Genomic DNA, 22,297 nt, shown 5'->3' with positions numbered 1-22,297 from the left:
GCGAGTAGTGGAGGATGGTCCATTTGTGGATCCGAGGGGACTGCAGCTTGTACTCGGGGAGGACATCTGGGCCTAATGACAACACCTGAAGAACGAAGAAGAAAATACATACAGTCAATATGTTGGTCATGTTAGAAGGTACCAAAGCCTCTTAAAGGATGTATTGGAAGGAAGAGTGGAAGGAAGTAGACCTAGAGGGAGACCCAGAATCAACTGGGAAGAGAATGTCAAGAACTGGAGTGGACTAAAACTGCAAGAGTGCACCAGAATGGCAGAATATAGAGTGAAATGGAAAGATGATGTAATCAACCTCCGGAACTGGGAGAAGATACTTACATAGATAGATAGACATAAATGCATATGGGACTATTACTGACAATACATGTTATTGGGAGCTGTGTTTGGATTTGCCATGTATAAAAAGCTATTCCTTTAAAATATAGAATGTGTTGCCAATTTAGTACACATGTCCATGCAGTTCTTTTACCTCAATATACATATCAACTTTTACATCAAGGGCTCTACGTCGTTTATGAAATCAAACTTTTGTCAATGGTCCTAACATGTGTTCAACAGAGAAGAGAAAAACTTGTATGTTAAAATAAAAATACTTTAAATGAATTATAAAAATAAATGTACACTTTAGATGTTATGGTACAATGTCTGCATGAACTTAAAAATTGAAAATTAACACACAACTAGTTTCCTATAATTGTACATATACCGTACATGTACAACAGTATATTTTAGTTAATGTTGATGATTTCATTTGTTACAAAATATTGATGGATGACTTGTGTTAATACTACACAAAGGTGAAAACAATAGGTTTATGGATATTACAATATATACCTTGTTATTACATTAAGTAACAACGATTCTGTAGAGCAAGGTGATGTCTTTAACTTAGTTTTGTCTGTGTTTTCTGCACCCTTTTTGCAGACCTCCAGACAGATACCCCGAAGAAACTTTGGTAAAGTTGATGGTTTAATGTGTTATACAGTAAATAAAGAGACACATCAATAGATCAGTTCACATTTAGCACATGTCCCAAATGACCCTGAATATCCCCAGATCTTCAAAACATGAAGAGCTTCCACTTTGTACATTTTTGAAATAATCACTCTTAGAGCGATGGAGGTGCTACATAAATAGCCTTTGTTTCCCCTTTTCAAAGAATACTTCCACCTATGTATCATGGAGTGCACTGCTTGTGCATAAATGAGTGATTACATAACTTTCATGAGCACTTATCCAGTATTTTGTGTCCCTGTGTTTCACAATTTGGTTCGCAATGACCTTTATCTGCTCATGCTCAGACTGCAACTATGAACTGGCTTATAGAAAAATGCCTGCTTTAAGAAAATAAAATATTATTAGCTCGCTTTCTTCACATAATGCCTTGTTCAGTGACTAGTCGAATCCCTTCGCAAATGCAGTTTAGCCAGTTGGCAAGTTACTAGCCTTCATATGTTAATTCAAACTTACTCTTGGGTATCCATTTATTATACCGGGGTAGAAAGCAGCAATAAAATGAAGTGCATTTCTTAAGGACACAGACATGAACCTAAAGGATGATGGCTCAAAGACAGAACCTTCATCTTTCTATTTGAATGTTAAAAACTTGAAATCATTACTATGTTAAATTTCCTGTTAATCAACCTATATTTAGTAAGATGGTGTGTTAGATGGGATGGAAAAATTTGTTTAAGTGTACTCATCACCTTAAAAAAACAAAATGTGTTCAGCTGGAATGTATAAAATCAAACTATAAAAAAATGAAGGAAATAAAGAATGAAAATGAACTTTCACAAAAAAAACCAAGTTAGATTTGGGTTACATATTTTTTTCTTTTTAATTATATATATTTGTTAATCTAGTGTTTTTGATAATTGACTGTATTCAAATTAGCAATATCTTATTAATGAAGCTCATATTTTGAATGGAGTACAGTGATATAAAGACCATAACAGTCAGATTAAAAGTATTTTGGGGGTGATTAGTATACACGTTAATGTTAGTCAAGGGTGCTGGAGTCTACTTGGTTAGCTAGTTAGTTATGAAAGGACTCCCTCGTAGTGAATTTTACTTACAGTCGTTTGCTCAGCGTTGGATTGCTTGTTGCCTTTTGTCTATAGTGTAGAGGGGTTTATAAATGGTTTCATATTGAATGCATGCATTTGTATAATGGAGGTGGGTTATATTTCCAGTGTTTCGAATAATTAAAAAAGATACACTTCTTCTTCTTCTTATAGATAAGCTGCCTCCTTCAATACTGAAGATTCTTGCATGCAGGTAAGAAAATGCAATATAAACAAAAATATTTACAATGAGTCAATATGGTAGAATAATCTTCTTCAAAAAATCTTCTGCCTTACAATAATATAACAAAACTGATGAGTGCATATACCATCGCGTTTTTATGAATGACAAATCTGTCATATATATATATATATCACTGGTGCATATATAATTATACATGCATATAATCATATGTTCATCTGTTCATAATATCGACGATAACAGATGTACATATGAGTGAACAATCTGGACAAGAGAAGATAATCTATGATGGGATCATTTGGGGGCTACATTTCAGAATCAAATTATTTAGACAATATTTGAATAAAATGAAAAAGAACAATGAATTCAATTGCAAACAAGGATAATAAATCAGGATTTTTGGGAACAATTTTTCTGGATATTCAGAAATAGTCCAGAGATGTTTATTAATATATTTTTAAGGGGCAAAAGTATTTTGCATCCATTTTCAGATACTCAAATACTTCACCGGTCAAATACTTCACTCTTATTAAAAAGCAGATAAATGAAGTCTACATATATTCTGGCTTTGCACCATTAGTCCAAACTGAATGGTTTGATATATTTATGCAAACTCTTTCTTCTTTAAAAAAAAACTCTCTCATGGATATGACATAAGTGTGGAGAAACAAAAATGAGAATAATCAATATTCTTTGTGCTTTCCACCTTATAATCTACAAGATTTCCCCAGCATTCTATATATAGTAGGCTTACAAACAATTTGACCGTTTTCTTGTTTGTCAATTTTGACTTAAAAATAAAAATGATTTCCCTTTAAGCATACATCATCCTCAAGTTCCCACTAGCTAGCACCTGCTTCAATTCAATAATACCGAGAGCTGCTCATTTTCTACCCAAAAGACCCTGGAAATAACAAAAGATAATTGACTACCCATTCTTGACCCAAATGTCCAAACGACTTATTGATTATTAATAATTCATCTACATGTATTGGATAGGGATAAAAGACAAGGACAGTTTTTTTTTTTCTGAAAAAGATGGGAGGATCTAATTTGCTAGTGAACTGAAACCGGTGGTGCTGGGACATGCAGGTTATTAACAGCAATGCACTGAAATGCTCAGAGATATTTCATGCAAGCATGCAGAAAGCCAAAAACCTTTTTTGTTTTTGATCTGGGCTTGAATTTGGTAAAAAAATAGTTTGTTATTGTTTTTTGGGTTTTTTGTTGTTGCTTGCACTTGGTTTAAAAGCCCAAGCCTGGTTCTAATCAATTTAAGTGTTAACATTTGATGCCTGCATCAATATTCATTTTGACCTTCATATTCACCCATGTGAAAATGTAAACAGGATCTTAATTAGCAGTAAAATGATTGGCTTAGAAAATTATCAAATATTTCCATCCTTGATCTATTAATGATTACAAATCTACTCAACCATAAGACAAGGTTGGTGGTAAATGTGGGAGGTATTATATAATAACATTTAGGTCTACTTAACACATGAAATTGGATCTAAATTTTCAATTTAATGCTTATTTATTCACATTCATTCAAATGTTATGACTGATGATTTTAAATGATTTTATGTATCCCCCACTCTATCGTAATCATCATTTTTCTTACTTCCCATTTTCTGATAGTCATCATTATCAATAAAAACCATCTCCTTAATCAGACCACCATTACCTAAACATAATCATTACCAAAGATCCTCGTCGATCACCATCATCATAGCCATCATCATCAGTATCATCATCATCATCATCATCATGATCCTCATCATCATCATCATCATCATCATCATCATCATCATCATCATCATCCTCATCATCCTCATCATCATCATCATCACTGTCATCATCATCATCTTCATCATCACCCTCATCATCATCATCATCATCATCATCATCATCATCATCATCATCATCTTCATCATCATCATCATCACCCTCAACAACAACATCATCATCATCATCATCATCATCATCATCCTCATCATCCTCATCTTCATCCTCATCCTAATCCTCATTCTCATCACATTTCCATTACCTAACCATCATCACCACCAGTGAAACCAACACCATCAATATTACTAGCATCATCATCCAACATGAACATCGCTGGCATTTTTACTCCCTTGACAGGTGTCAATCAAACTCACCTTGGCCCCACCCACCTACACACACATACATAATGCACATCATCAGGCCATTACTTACTATGAAAAAAAACACTTTCACTATATCTTCAACAGACTGCGAAATGTTAGTGCAAATGGAAGGGAGGTATGTTAGTGGTATTAAAAATGCAGAGTGAAAGTAGAACTGGATCACCGATGATCTGTATTCCTTACATAAAATATTATCTGCGGAGGCCCAGAATGGCATTAAACCCATTTTCAGTGGAATTCATCATAAAGAAAACTGATATAACAAGCCCTCGTCATAACAAGGTAATTTTAATTGCTAGTCCCTTGCAGTTCTTTTTCTTTTGTTGTATTTTTGCCCTGATATAACAAAGTTTATTATTACAACTTGAAGCTAATATCCTTGGTCCAAATTATTTTGTAATGACAAGGTTCCACTGTAGTTTCATACTGAGTTAAACACCCTTCTGGCTCTCAACCGACGATACATAGTTGCTAGGCAACATTGTAACATCCGCCTCCACTATCACTATCAAAGTAAACTACCTATGTATATTTCATAGTGATCAAGTTTCTGAAGAATCAGTAATCTTTAAAACATGGCTGTATATTAAAGTTCACTCTAAAAAAAAGAAATCGCAACAGACCACACAACCATTGAATGACTTGTAATATGCCCACTTCAAACTTTTGTGGGGCATAAAAGAAATACAAATCATCAAACAACGTAGTATCATTATCATGGTCTAAATCAATCATACAGCTTCTTCACTATCCATTACTATCTTAGAAATCTAATTCTGTCTCCTATATGCATAAATCCCCACATCTATCATTATCTAAATAACATCATGTACCGGCCCCAGCTTTCCTCAAGTGTGGATGCATTTAGCAGCACGCATCAAATCTAGCCAACCCAGCCACAATTATCAAAAATGTTGACATTAGTGGCAGCAGGCTTCGATATTTCACAGCTAATTACAGTTTCAAGCTAGCGAATCAGAGTGTACAAACTTGGGTTGTTTGCTTGAGCGAATGCAGAAAATAATTAAACATGAAACATGAATACAGGCGGCTTGTTTTCACACCCTTATACCTCAAAAACATAGTGGCTTTGCCAGACCTCGCCAATTTGTGCAAGTAATCAGGCACGTAATAGAAACGGCAGCTAGGTGGCAAAACAGACCTTAGGCCCATTCACACAGCTCCAAAACGATGTTTAAAAAAAACATGTTTTTTTACTGCCGTTTACACTACTGATAAAACCCAAGAAAAAAACGTTGGTGTTTGCTCATACTGGGTCTGGGGTAAGTAGTGAACATTCGCGACTTGTCGCTGCTTGCTGTGCACGCGATCACACAGAAACAAGGAGAGTCACGTGACCCAAAACCTGAATTATTCACCAATGTTTTGAGAGCGAGCATTTACACTGAAAAAATCTGTGAAATTTCTGCTGGCGTTTTAAAAAACCACAGTCCCGGGGTGGGTTTATCTGTAGTTGTCCAGCAACTTCCAACATAACACCAGACAAATCGACAATTCTTTATTGCAGTGTGAATGCAGATCTTGTATATATGCCCAGTGGACAGTTATGCATGCAGACATCCATCGACAACAAGTAAATGACTGCCATGTGTTACATGAACGCATCTAATTGGTTAACTTTATCAGGGTTCATCCTTGAAGATGAGTCTAATTACCTGTAGTGAGATAGCAAAGGGGCTTCTTTAGCACATTTTGAAGGGTGTCAGCTTTAAAATAAATTTTTCCCATCTTGTACAATGTCAAATGGTAGCATCTTGTGATATTGTCCGTTGATTGTACAAGAAAGACATAAAATCTGTGCTTAAATACATTAAAATGTAGTTGAAGCCCATCTCACTCTCAACAGACAATATATTTTTGCACACAACATGCATAAAAAGTTGCTTTTTGAAATGGTGCTTATAACACGATTTTTAAAATCAACATTTATATAAATAATTGCCTGATAAGCATTGGGATAATCTACGTAAGAGTGAAGTTTGTGGCGTAGAAGAAGAGGGTATTAAATGTAATGGAATAGAATTGTCAAGTGCATCTGTATACAAACATAGCCAGCAATAGGCCTTCTTTTGTTTAAATCATAAAGACACATAATCTACTTTTGAAACATGTTCTTACATTAAACAGAATAGAAACAGATAGATTGATGATTACATTTGATTTATTGAACTATTGTATGAAGCAGAAAGAGAATAAATATCTGAATAGGAGAGAGGGATCGAGATAGAAAGAGGGAGAGAGGAAGAAAGTAAAAGAGAGAAGAAAAAAAGAAAGAGAGGAGAGGGAAAGGGAAAAATAATCTACTTCTTAAAAAATGTATTCATAACAAAATGGAAACAGATAGATTGATGTTTACTTTTGACTTATGGACCTATATACTCTATGAAACAGAAAAGAGAAGACATATCTGAATAAGAGAGAGGGAGATGAAGAGGGATGGAGAGGGGGAAAAGTGCAAGACAGAAAAAGAAAGAAAGGAGAGGGAATGAAAGAATAACGACAGAAAAAAGGACCAAGGGAAGAAATATATATTTAGATTGATAGAACGTCGGATAGGGGGAGGGAGGGATGGAAAGACAAAACGCAATGCAGCTGCAGCATTAACATGCTAGGCAAAGCATGCTTAATTAGCTCTCTAGCTTCCATGCACAGACAAACTCCTAATTAACCCAAGCTTCAAGGTCTCCATACACAATGTACATGGAATACTTTGAAAAGTGGCATTGGTCATATATATATATATATATATATATATCTATATATATACCCAGTACTATTAGCTCATTCACACTAATGAGAACGACATCATCAGACCGAAAACAGACAAAAATAGAAAAAAATATTACATCACCCCCCCCCCCCCCCCCTCGCCCTCCAAATGGCAAAGATTCGGTCAGTTTAGAGCCGCTTTGGCTATGTGGCCAATACCTCAGTCACATCAAAGAGACCAACATCAGACGACAACAGACCGAACCAAATAACATTACATCGAACGGCTTAGAATCGGTCATTTTAGAGTCGGAGTGGAGTCGGTTTTCCGATGTGAATGGGGTATTACCATAGTACAATAGCATGAAGGACATGCATGTATGAGTGCACTGCTTAATGCACTTGTACTTTTATTTTTAATATAGGCTTCCTTTCAAATTGATAATCTAATAATCTTAAGTGCTGGGACTGAATTCCTTTGGAGAGCTCTTTGAGTTGTACTTAAAAGCTGTAAATAATGAACAAATAGCAATAGAGGAGATGGGAGATCAATGGAAACTCTGTTTTGTTTAGGGGGGGGGGGGTCATTACTCTGATTTTGTAGTGATTGTTATGACTGTGACTTAATATTCCACTTACATGATAAAGAATATTTGCTATATTTCTAAAATATAATCTGACCAACTCTACAATAACTTCTATAAATATCAATAGCATGGTGTATCCTGGCATGAATAAGACGACTTGGCCAGTTATCCAATCATAATTATTCACTTGAACATACAAGTATGTTTCTATTATCATTTTCATTGTAAGCAATCACTCACGTAGATTGTTCTTTTGACTGTACATTATGTGTCTTGTTATGTTTCATCATTTAGATTGTAAATCATGCACAATTCAATATTATATTGCGATCCTTAATTAAACCAAAAAAAAATACCATTTCAAATTGAATTAAATTTGATATCAAGAGGAAAGACACATCATTTAGACAGTACGACCCACCTATGTACATGTACCTTAGCAGAGGGGGAGGGAGGGGGGAGGGGGGGGGGAGGAGAAAAATGAAATGAAATGAAATTCCTTGTGTGTCACACTCGCCAAATCGAATCAGGGAAAAGGCCAGTCCAGGATTTTGCCAGTGTAATGATTCAATTAGGAGTGGGGCAGTTATAGCTAGGCTGGAGAAGAAATATGTATCAGCTGCATATTGCATTGAGATATATTGAGCATGTAGATTTTAAGAGCCATATTCCAACTACATAGTACAAGTAGAAATAGAGCTATGTACATGTACACATGTCATAGTTCATGTGCTTCGAATAAAAGAGATTAATTTGAAATAGTAAATAGATGTACATGTATATTTGCAGACGTTGTACATGTATGTAATTATGCAAATTTGTCTTCATTTTCATACTTTAATATGTTTACTGGGCTTGGTTTTATTTGTCTAATTTATCAATCTTACTCAAATATCGATCAGGGTTAAAGTAAATACATGTACTTCGCTAAAAGTTAATTGAATCCTCATTTATTTCTATGTTAAGCAGAGAATAAATAGGAAAATTAGCTATCACAATATGTGCTGTGATAAATATGTTCAATGAATGCACACATATTGGCAACAACCAAATACTACTTCTTTAAAAGGTAATTGTTTTTCATTTAGATTTCATACGTTAACAAGATATATTTAACCTACTTGATATGGAATACTCATCAATAACATTCAAGGAACATAAAAAAAACAAGATGGACTTTCTTCAATAATATCCCCATAGAAGATATATATGTGACACAGCACTAAAAGCAGGGTTAATCTAACCCTTAGAGCCTGGCCAGTATACGTACTTAACTGGCATGTAAAGAGGAATTTCCACAACCTAACACTAGCTCTATCAAAACGTTGCATAGAAGCTAGCATTCCCCTCCATATAACTGCCCTTGCAACATACTTATCTTGCGTGGCTCATCTTCATAAATGGATTTGAACGCCACCGGCAACGCAAGTACATGCGCTGTTCTCGTGACAATGAAAACATGTGATGTATAGAATCACATGCAGATACATCGGTAATGCGTCCCCCTAGAGGCCCGCATGGCACATGTAATTTCGGTTTCGATATCATGTTTATGGAGGAGGATGGAAAGGAAAATGAAACTTTCAGTATTCACAGAGAATGATAGCGTCATAATTTATACTGGAGTATGAGTGAGGTCCAATAATAATAATGAAAATGAACATTATTTGTATAGTGCATATCACTAACACAAAGAAATTCTATAGGCGCTTAAAAAAGAAGGAAATGGAGATAGCTAGGGCACAATAAAATACATGAAAATAATGAACAATAATGATACCTAATTCCTATATAGATTTTACATTCAGGTAATACAAATTTTTTAATGAAAATTAAATTAAATATTAATATATTAATATACAATAATGATACCCAATTCCTATATAGATTATACATTAATGTAATACAATTTTTTTAATGAAAATTAAATTAAATATTAATATTGGAGCAGTGGAACTCATTAACTTTAATTTCAGGAAATTACCATGGTGATGTACATAGGGAAAATATATACCAAACCACTCTGCTAATGATACTACTTTATGAAAATGGACAAAGTACATCTTTCATTTCGATTTTCTTTTAATTTGGCTATATTAGCAATGTGTTGATGCGTTATCCCTTTCTAATACAACCTGATACATGGATGTATTATTATACAGATACAAATAACTCTAACCTATATCTTTGATAAAATGAAGAGAAAATGATGATGATAACAAAAAAACTGGTGATGTTGATGTTTTTGTTGTTGTTGATTAATACACCTTTTTCAAATTCAGCCAGGCTGTCTTGTTTCTTTGACAAACATGAAAATTTGACAAACATAAAAGATGGGGGAAAACCTACAGAAGGGAAAACAAAAGCCATGTAACTACTGGGGCGGATTCAAGATTCTATAAAAAGGGAGGGGGGAAAATTCTGAAATACATGTGACAGGACAAAAAAAAAAGAAGTTCTCACATTTATTTTGATGCTTATGCATGGGATGTAAAATTTGAATGGGGAGCACAAGTTCATGATGGGAGGGGAGGGCACACTTCTCCTCTTTGTGTATGTGTAGTAAGCCAGATTCATTTTAATAGTGTATTGACTGGCTGATGTGTTCCTCTAAACTCAGTGCACACAAACCCTACACATAAGGCCTGCCACGATGCATAGATAAACTTAAGTCCTGGCTCTCAAAGTATGCTACATAATTCTGTAGAATACAAGTTTTCATGACGGTTTGCCATTTAACAGAACGGATACAAATCTATACACAGCTTCAGGCTAAATATGCAATTTAAGAATCCATTTAATATGTTCATTTCCTAAAGGATTGGATTGCACGAGAAACCCTCAAAAGTGAGATTCTCACTTTTCTCTGAAAAGGGGCAGAAATTGAAAGACAGAAGTGGGGTAATGGTGATTGGAGGCGTGTCAGTGAGTAATTGAAAAAAATGTTTCCAGTCTACGAAAGCAAGGTGTACATAGACTTCCATATCCAGCCTCTCTTCATAAATATGGTGGGGAGTGCCGCTAGGGACAGTCGCACTGAACACCAAGAAAACAGAGAAAACATGGCGCTGTTTGCGTTGGGGTGAAACACTGCGCTCTATCTCTCACTAGTCCATCTGCCCGAAATCCCCCAGGGGGAGACGGGGAGCTGGTAAAAGAAATAAAGACGGGCTTCGGATTCTGTTTCACTTTGCGGGAAACCAATCTGGAATATTAAGATCCATTAGGGTACGTGTTGCTGAAGGAGATCATGTTTAAGGACAGGGTGACGAGAAGAGATTCGCTCAGGGACAGTGTATTAGCAAATGATGTTGGAGTTGCAGCGGATACCGCAGATCAAGTCAGACATGACATTATAAACGTGTGTGATTCATTGCCCATTTCAAGCATGAGAAAAACAGAGTAACTAAAATATGAAAAGGAAATAGCAAGTACGTTATTCATTTGAGAAGGAATAAGGATTTGGATAATGAGTTTTAATAATGAATTATTCCTACATCGTCACAAATATTTAGCATTTATCTCTTTTCAAGCATGTTTTACGATTCTCACTGCCTGGCAAAAATTCTTGAAACGTCAAATTATTGAACTGTTTACATTGAGCTTTGTTTGATGAATTAAAATGCAATCAATTCAACAAATAGGACAATGTACAGATAACTGCTATATATATATATAGATGTAATCAAATATTCATACAACCACACCTAGACAGTACTTCTTTCCGCCCAAGCAAGTATCTCTCATCATGCTGAGGACACAGGAGGACAGCAGAAGCCACAAGACAAGGAACAAACAACACCACAATGTCATCAAAGCGAAGTGCTTCCTTTCATAGATAACCGATAAGGAAAGAGGCAGAGACAAGGCATGAAATAAACAAGAGCATCCTAATCGCTCTTCATTGGATATACAGCGGAACTTGGGGAGCGGTAATGGGGATGCGTACCGAGCAGTCTGACAAACATACAGCTGGGGACATGTCAATCATTCCCTTACCAAACAGGAATACAAAATAAGTCTTCTGAATATATTCGCTTAATATTCAGAATACAAAATAAGTGGTATTTTAGTGGTTGCATGTATTCCTCCAATTTGAATACTAAAAATCTCATTGTCAGAACCACTAAAATCAATTTAAGTATTCAAATTGTTGTGCTTGGAATACTAAAATCCATTATAAGGAATGTTAGTCTTCGATTATTAGTATTCTGAATGTACTAGTATTCAAAACTGGTTGGTTTGAATACTAGTAGAATTGAGTCTTTGATTATAAGTATTCCTCCAAATTGAATACTAAAAATCTGATTGTCACAACCACTAAAATCAATTTAAGTATTCAAATTGTTGTGGTTCGAATACTAAAATCCATACAAAGGAATTTTAGTCTTCGATCATTAGTATTCTGAATATACAAACATTTTCCATGAAAATACTAATATTCAAAACCTGCAGTTGGTTTGAATACAAGTAGTATTGAGTCTTTGATTATTAGTATTCCTCCAATTTGAATACTAAAAATCTGATGTTTGTTGTGGTACTATATTAACAACACCAATAGTTCATTGATGTGCGTAATGAGGCTGTGATTGGCGGAGGAATACCAGAATAAAGCACTTCCAAGATGGCCACTTATACATGAACAGTGTCTCCAGCAATGATCTTATTGATCTGTAGATCTGATCATTTAACATGGTGGCAGCGGTCAAAAGGATTGCCATATTAAACTGCAAATTACATTGAGCCAGCAAAAATCTTGCATGACCTTGGATTCAAGCAACGTTTTTGAACTGCTGACATGCAATCACAGCCAGTTGAGTAAATCTGCATGTGTCACCTGTGGACTGTATTATGTGGGGCATTAGGAGTATGACCGACGGGCACACAATGTATTGACTGTCAGATCGAGCCCTACAGTTACATTCAGGACCAGAACTGATGCAGAGGCAGAACCATGCAGAGCCTAGAGGCTCGCCATGACCAGAGCCTAGATCACCAGGACGAGAGCCTAGGCTTGACCAGGACCAGAACAGTATAGCACTGCAGTTTGGTTTTGGTTTTGGAATTGAGCCGCTCAGAGCGCGTCACGTTGCGATTAGAAATGAGTGGACCGTGCAAGTAGATCCAGGACTAATTGCTGGACTTGATTGATCTGATTGTGGAGTGAAAACTAGATTAGACTCTATGTCCTAGTCTGAAAGGACTAGGTCTAGACTCTAGACCTAACAGGTTAATTACCTAAGACATAGCCTATAATGTTTCGAATTGGACTCAGTTAGGATGTGTTTAACATAATTATACAAGTAGCCTAAGTAGATCTAGATAATAGATCTATAGGCCTAAGTCCAATTTCTACATGTGGACCCTGGATCTAAGTCTAGAAATGTCTAACTTTTGAGTATGTGCATGATGATACTGGTAGACCAAATACTGAAACAGTGGTCCGTGGTAACTTCATTCCTTTTGGTTGAGTCACGTACAGGATCGAAGGTCTATTCCCTCAAAGCTGGTCCAGGACCAGTTGTCTACATAGGACCAATATTACACAAGGGGGTATAATTGTCTATAGACTTGATGTATTTTTATGCATTTGAACCTACATTGTGAAGTTGTATAAAGTGTGCTATATAAGTCATGATACATTATACATTTGTAGTATGAACATGGGCTAATTAATACTTATCAAGTAATATCGCAGATTTTGACCCCAGTTTGTTTTCAGAAAGCACTATTAGAACTGCTAAACAGCACGCACTGAAATAAGAGTTAATATCTAGCATGAACATCCTAGTACTTTGGGTGAAACAGTGTAGGCCTGTATGTCAATTTAAAAATACAGCAGAAATATACACGTACTGTAGTTGATGACTGTTAATTGGTATGTTATGTAGGGTCTACACTGCAATTTGTATGTTGTATGAGGTGATTATTATTGGGGTATAATTCTGCTGCATTGTGGGATTTTGGTGTTGGTCGGAATACTAATTCCAGCATTGCATATTTCAGATGACAAGTGGTCAGAATACTAATTTGTAGCTAGTATTCATCTTCTAATTTGCATACTAGTAGTACGAATACTTGTTTGTATTCCTCATTTAAATATTTCGGCCTATAGGAATACAAAGGAATACTAACAAAGTGGTTCGAATAATTTGAGCTGACAGGAATACTAAATAGGTGGTTCGAATACTAATTTGTAGCTAGTATTCGTCTTTTAATTTGCATACTAGTGGTTTGAATACTTGTTTGTATTCCTCATTTACATATTTCGGCTTATAGGAATACAAAGGAATACTATTACAAGTGGTTTGAATACAATCATGTGTATTCAAACCACTAATTTTCATACAGAATAAGTGGTTGGTTGTATTCAGATACATGTCTTCGAATACAACAGGAATACATTCACGTTTGGTAAGGGTTGGCACTGCCAGATAAGAATAAAAGGTCTCGAATATGAGGTCAATGAGACAGCGTACATTAATTGCTTCAGTGATTATAAGCCTCCCCCCCCCCCCCCCATTAAATACAAATTGGAATTTAATATTCCCTCCCTGTGGAGCAACAAGGGTGTTGACTCATACACTGTAACTCACAGTTAATTCTCTTCTGACTCTTAATAGCAGATGATATGCAGACAGCATACCATAGATGTCCTTAAAATCAATGTGCTTGTGTATATTTTGCTCATCTACTTAGTAAGGACAACCTGCTCTCATTATTGGTTGATATAAATACAGATTGAAGAGCTATGGCAATGATTGTGCAGACCATAAGATTGCCGTGGCCCAAGGTACAGTTACAATCACCATGGCATCCGGATTATAATTAAATAATCTTGAAAGAGATATCTTAATGCTCCCCCCCCCCCACCCGCACACTTCTAGTACTCACTTCTAGTACTCCCACCCTCTCTATCCCATTGACACTAGCTCATCTAGTAATCCTCCACAGATGATGTTCTCCCCCCCCCCCCCCCCCCCCCTCCCCCTCCCCCTCCACCAATGAAAAAGCAAACAATATGCTTCATTTTACAGAACAAGACTGTGGGAGGTAATTATTCACAGTGCAAAGAATTATTTCATATCTTCCCAAGACAGTACTTTAGAATCAATGGTTGCTGGCAACTAATGTTCCACCTCCAATCTGTTTTCTAATCTCTCCAAAATAAAATCCTTGATAAGCTGCACTTTACAGAATAGAACTGTGGGAGGTAATTATTCACAGTGCAAAGAATTATTTCATATCTTCCCAAGATAGTACTTTAGAATCAAAGGTTGCTGGCAACTAATGTTCCACCCCCAATCTATTTTCTAATCCCTCCAAAAATATCATCCTTGATAAGCTGCACTTTACAGAACAGAACTATGTGAGAGGTTATTCTTCCCAATGTAAAGACTTGTTTCATATCTTCCCAAGATGGTACTGGTAGGATTAAAGGTTGCTGGCAACTACTGTTCAACCCCCAATCTATTTTTTAATCCCTCAAACCTCCACTGCACTACTGAAAATTAAAATTCTTGACATGCTGCATTTTAAAGAACATAAATGTGTGAGATCATTCCTCCCAATGCAAAGACTTGTTTTATATCTCCCCAAGATAGTACTGACAGGATCAAAGCTTGCTGGCAACTAATGTTCCAGCCCAATCTATTTTCTTATCTCTCCACCCCTCCTCTAAAAAATATCTTCCTTTATAAGCTGCACTTTACAGAACAGAACTATGTGAGAGGTTTTTCTTCCCAATGCAAAGACTTGTTTCATATCTTCCCGAGATGGTACTGGTAGGATTAAAGGTTGCTGGCAACTAATGTTCCACACCCAATCTATTTCTAATCTCCCCCAAAATAAAATCCTTGATAAGCTGCACTTTACAGAATAGAACTGTGGGAGGTAATTATTCACAGTGCAAAGAATTATTTCATATCTTCCCAAGACAGTACTTTAGAATCAATGGTTGCTGGCAACTAATGTTCCACCTCCAATCTATTTTCTAATCCCTCCAAAAATATCATCCTTGATAAGCTGCAATTTACAGAACAGAACTACATGTATGCATACCTGCCAACATTTGAAAATGAGAATTAAGAATTTTTAACATGGTATGTCTTCGAAAATAAGAAATCTGTACCCTTAACAGGTGTTCGCACATGCAGCGGCAGTGTAACTGGCAATACGCGGTAAATCTGTGCAAAAAAGCGAATACAAATTCGCTGCTCAATCATGCAGCCCTTCATCGCACGCAATAGGTGAACCCTCACATCGTGGCATATGATAAAACAAGCTTAATTTGGCTTAAGCAACACAAAAAAAAATTAAAAATGAAAATCCAGAATATAAATCCTAAAAATCCAGAAAAACAGAATATTCCGGATTATTCGGAAGGGTTGGCAGGTATGTGTATGTGAGGGTATTCTTCCCATTGCGAAGAATTGTTTCATATCTTCCCAAGATATTAGTAGTAAGATCAACGGTTGCTGGCATTTATACATAATGAAACCATACATGTTATTTTACATGTATACAATTGTACAGATGCCAATGGATATCTGAAGATTGTCTGAAACGTATCGATTACAATTACCTCATACTTATAACAAAAAATAACAATATTTCACAATTTTTCATTGAATCCTGTATTTTTTTCAAAGATTTATTTCTGTTAATCATATTTTGTCTATGTCAAATCAAAGGGTCTTTCATGAAATTATTCAATTGATATTTTTATAGTGTAATAAAGCACTATGCACATTTTTATATACAAAATTTGTTCCAAAATACAATACTCTACTTCTCCTCTCCTCTGTCTTTTCTCTTTCATTCTTTCTTTCTTTCTCTTTTTTCTCTTTCCCTCTCTCTTTCTTTCACTCCCGTCCCCTATGTCTGTCTCTCTCTCTCTTTCTATTTCTCACTTCTTCCCCTATCTCCCTGTCTATCTATCTCTCTTTCTCTCTCTCTCCCTCTCTTTCTCCCCTCTCTCCCTCTCTCCTTCTCTTTCTCTCTCTCTCCCTCTCTCTCTCTCTCATGATACAAAAACTCTCTCTAATTGCTTTCCTATTATATCATTTACACGAGGGATATTGCTAACAGTTTTATTCTCTGCATGAAACATTTATTTGTCCTTTCATCGCTATATTTCCCCATTCAGTTATAATTGTAAGAAATAACGAAAATTTTCAAACAATGGAAGAAAATACTTTACACCTGTTTGTAATGGCACCCATTCCACTCACTGCAGGCCTCCTCCCTCTCCCTCTCTCTCTCTCCCTTTGCCCAAATTCTCTCGTCACCTTACTCTCTTTCCAATCAATCCCGCATGGAGACACATGACACTTTTCATTTCCTCATGCAACTTCTCAGAGATGACAAAACAAGCCCTTTATGAGGCATGGTTTCGAAGCTTAGAAGGAAGGGAAAGAGAGTGACGAGAGGGAGAGAGAGAGAGAGAAAGAGAGTGAGAGAGAGAGAGAGAGAGAGAGAGAGAGAGAAAGATATAACAGGAAAGAAATTCAGAGAAGAAGAGTTTGCGCGAGAGCGAGAAAGTGAAAGAGATTATTAGATTTTCTTCTTCTAGGCCATACATCTATGGTAATAAGACAACAATTCCTCAGTAGCTATATCTCTCAGAGTAAAATTATTCCAAACTTCCACCCTCGACCCATTTTACAAAAATCTGACCCTATATTCAAATCTTAACCTTGGCCCACGGATTCCTAACAAAACGCCTTAAGTCTATAGAAACTGTATGTTAAATCTAAATCAAATCTAAATAGGTTCACACAAACCGTTTACAAAATATAATGCCGGATGAACATGACTTAACTTTGCAAGTATTAGAGATTGCCGAAAGCCTCAAATCGTGGATTACAAGTATTATGTTACTTGCTATTTGGTCTGATTCATGCTTCAGTATGACTATCATCTTAATACAATTATCAGATATACTAATATCATTGATTTCAATCCATAACACTGGGGATAAAAATACCATAGTCTCGCCCATGAATGTTGTGAAAGGTTGCTATGAATCACCATTGCTGCACTATCCTTGCCAACCTCGATCCTATCCTTCTCCATCAGGCACAGACCAATTAATTTTTCATCCTGTGAGACAGGCTACCTTACTCGCCCTTGGGGGGACGTCTCCTCCTCCTCCTCTTAAGGCCTGTCTTCATCAGCTCAAGATTGCCAAATAACCCGCTATTTTAACTATCCAAATCGCAAATTATCCAGCTAATTCGCGTCTTCATCAGCCCGCAGTTGCAATTAGCGGGATATTTGGTCGAGATAATCGTCCCAAGATATCTTGGGCTAGTTTGCAAAATATCCCACTATTTGTCCAGTGCGTTTTCACCAGCTCGAAGAGTCGCACTATGCACGAACGCTGAGCAAAATATCTTGAGCTAATCTCTCGAGCTCTAGTTTTAAGTCTCGAGCTGATGAAGACGCGATTTGTAACTTCGGGCTTATTTCCCAAATCAGAAATCGCGGGCTTTTTGGCAATCTTGAGCTGATGAAGACATACCTTTACTCCGATCCTTCCTTTCCCCCCTATAGGCACTTGGCCCCTCTCCAATCAGGCATAGGGACGCAGTCAAGTGTAAGGCGCTGCCTAATCTTACATCTTCTAGACAACATGTTGATTTGGTTAGAGGTCTGCCCCAGCGAGTCCGATTATTGACGAGCCACTGGATGGGAGACGGTCCAACACCATTTCAATATCCATCGTTTCTTCTTCATCTCCCCCATTGCTCTCTCCATCTTCCCATCTCTCCTCCCATATCTTCCTCACCAAGAAATTCATTGCAATCTCTCATGTTTATTTGGTGACCTCTCTCCTTCTTAATTCCCCAGTTTTTCCTGTCTTCTTAGATGATCCTCATTCAACTGATCGATCTTGGCAGGAAAAGCACATATTCCCCCCACCCACCCCCCCCCCCCCCCCCCCCCCCTCCCCGGGGCCTTCTTTATCTCTACTTTCTCTTTCTTTCCTTGAAATATATTGTGCTCTTCTTCTTACTTTCATGTTTTCTTTCATTCTCTCAGGTAATCATGATTCCAGGGGAACATCACCCCTCCCCCAGGCAAAACCCAATCTGGCTTTACTTTAATAATATTATCCCCCCCCCCCGAGCAATTTTGGAGTTAAAATGCCCCAAACATGTGATAACATTGTTAGATTGTTGATTGTCAACGATCTGCAACTTTGGGTGTCCCCCCCCCCTTTCATGCATGATACAATAAGTTGGGATTTTCTCATATCTATTTTCTAGAACAAATATTTTAAGAGTGGCACACAACCTTTACAAGTAGCACAGCTTAATTAAACAAAATCCATACGGTTAAATCTGAATTGAAAAAAGTGCATGTAAACTAATAAAAAGAGCTTTAGAAGTCATCATGACCTTGTTTGGTCATAGGCTAAAAATTGCACTGACATCATAATCGATATCTACTCATAATTATTAATTGTTGCTTTCCTTCCCAGACTGTACTTCCAGCTAAATTTGTTTATAAATAGCTTGAATATTGATATAATATTGAGCTTGTATTGAACTTCAACATCATCTGACGTCATAAAAAGCAACATTGTACAGAAATACAGTACTTGGAAAAGCTTAATGCAGTCTGCTTTTATAAAGAGTAGGTTGTTAATGCTTTTATTAGGTATATTTGCACTACTGTATATTTTGCTCTATTACCACATTACAGTTCAAATGCTTCCCCACCCTGAAATAACATTGTTTGAGTGTAGCTTGTCAAATATTTTCAACTTTGACTGCTCTCTCCCTCCCCCCTTTTAATGATACAAAAAGTTGGGATTGCAAGATTTAATTTCACATGATTAAATATTTTTCTACATCTATTATGCAAGTATCAACTTTTTGAGTGGCAACACAACCTCATCAAGTACAACAGCTTAACCAAACAAAACCTGCACAAAAATCCATACATTCAAATCTAAATTGCAATAAGTACATGCAAATTAATTTTTAAAAAGAGCTTTAAAACTCATCATGACCTTGCTTCGTCATATGCAAACAATTGTGACAATTGTATTGACATCATATTAAATCAATATCTAGTCATAATGATTAATCATTGCTTTCCTTCCCAGACTGTTATTTCCAGCAAAATGTGTTTATAAATAGCTTGGATATTGATATATTAATGACCTTGTACCGAACTTCAACATCGCCAGACGTCATACAAAGCGATATTTTAGAGAAGTACAGTATATTGCAACACTTAAATGTCTGCTTATAAACATAAGGTCGTTAATGCTATTATCAAAGCTTTGTGCAGTAATCCTTTCTGCTCTCATTTATTAAGTTCCACATTATTAAAAAAAAAAAACCTGGGTACTTTTAGGGGTAAATAATAAGTAGGGGGTTCTTACCTGTTCTACATGTTCTACATGTTCATGTACATAGCTACTCATTTTTGATAAAGAGATGTCAGTATATCGAGTGAGTGAGCATGGCAAATTGATCAATACCTTACAGTGTAATTTGTCAATCTCTATACATTAATTTGTCATTAATCTCCTTTCTTTCTCTTTGATCTATACTCCAGATATTTTGTGGTCAAAAGGGGTAAAGTACTACAGCGTGTTTATTGATGAACTTGAAACTTTTCTGTACCAAACTGGTAATATGTACCGTAAGACGTCATTTATTTCTATTTAATTATATCATTATTGATTAATGTATCATGAATGGGGGTCTTTCCTTCCTCATTATAATGCGACAAGCTTCTTCCTTTATCCTGTTCTGTACTATACCACTTCTTTTTTCCCTCTCCTTTTCACCTTTTCACCTGTTCCCTTTCCCTTTTTCTCTATCCCAGTGCTCCTTGTTAACACATATATTATTACATTGTAATTTATATTGTATAAGATGACGTGGATCCTAATCAAATGATTGGTTGAGAGCGTACACATGACCAGCAATTTATTTTTCCTAACACGTAATTTCATTCACCGGTCATTATCAAATGCTAATGACCGGTCATTAGTAAAATCATGTTATAAACCATCATTTTATAATTGCATACTATTGTTTATATTGTTGATTCTAACCCACTGGGAAGACGGGTCTGATTGTTTGTGTATGCTCTCGAATAAAGACGTGATTTATCATGAAGATATCACCCATATGGCATAATCATCATAATAACAGTCAAATACTTAACTGGCTTTATATGTCAGACACTTTTTACCACAAAATTTTAGAAAACGTGCAATTTGTCAGTTTGGAGCCAGGTAGGCATTATCTCTGTGTAAAATGATAGGAATTACCACCCATCTGGCTCCAAAAATATATTTGTTAAAAGGGATGGTGTCATTTGTTGTAATTATACATCCATTAGACTCAGATAAACTGTCAAACCCATATCTGGCCTTGTAGGTCTAGGCAATCAGCATAATGGGAAATTAGCAGTAATTGCTGTAAAAGGTGAAGTATAGCAGTGTTAAAGCGATAACTGCAAGTGCACATCCCAAGGCTTTTAATTGGTAATTTATATGAATAGGTCATGATATGGATTTTATCTATATCCTATAGGAGGTATTATGGCTCGGTGGTAGAGCAGTGGTCTAATTGTTACCGGGAGAGGTCCCGGGTTCGAAGCCAAGTCGATGCGTTCGTAACCTGCGGTGAGGCATTAATGCTCATTACCATGTCCCTTTGAGAGGACTTAAAGCCATCGGTCCCCTGGTTGCTTACTTACAAGCATACACTTGCTTTCTTAGCAGTAAGGTAAAATAAACAAACTAAAATACAAACATGCAATGTACAACAGGAACAATTAAGGCAGATATGCTACCAGTGGACATTCTAAACTCTGTGAAATACATATTTAGAATGATAAAATCTTTGCAAGCACATGATGTAATATATGCTATGATTCCCCAATACCTACAATATATAAATCCCGGTAAATACATTTTTTTGAAGAAAGAAATAGAATGACACGACTATAAAACAAAAACAACAACACTAAATTGATTTTCACTTCCTTACACTAGAATTAAGAAATCATTATGTTATCTTCATGGCCATGTGTTAGAGAGAGAGAGAGAGAGAGAGAGAGAGAGAGAGAGGAAGAGGTTGACAGAGACAGAGAAAGAGAAAAACAGACAGACAAACAGACAGATATAAAGACAGAGAGAGGGAGGAGAGGGTAGCATGAGAGAAAGAGACAGACAGAGAGAGCTAGAGGTTGAGACAGAATGAGAGTGGGAGACCTAAAGAGAATGACAGAGACAAAGACAAAGTGAGAGTGATATAAAGAGAGAGACGGGGGGGGGGGGGGGGGGGGGACAGAGACAGTATGATAGTAACAGAAAGAGAGACAGACAAACAAACAAAGAGTATGTCGGCATCAATGATGCAGCAAGGTATGAGCAATCTCCGCTCAAGATTACGGGGATCTAGACGATTCCTCTCAACAGTTCAACCATTATTCACACCTTGAATCTCTATGTGATGGCACTAAAACAGCCCTGTTCAGCAGTATATACTC

The sequence above is a fragment of the Strongylocentrotus purpuratus genome, unplaced genomic scaffold (genome assembly GCF_000002235.5).
Source record: "Strongylocentrotus purpuratus isolate Spur 01 unplaced genomic scaffold, Spur_5.0 spur5_scaffold_19, whole genome shotgun sequence".
Classification (NCBI taxonomy): Eukaryota; Metazoa; Echinodermata; class Echinoidea; order Camarodonta; family Strongylocentrotidae; genus Strongylocentrotus; species Strongylocentrotus purpuratus.
This window is presented reverse-complemented; position numbering follows the sequence as displayed.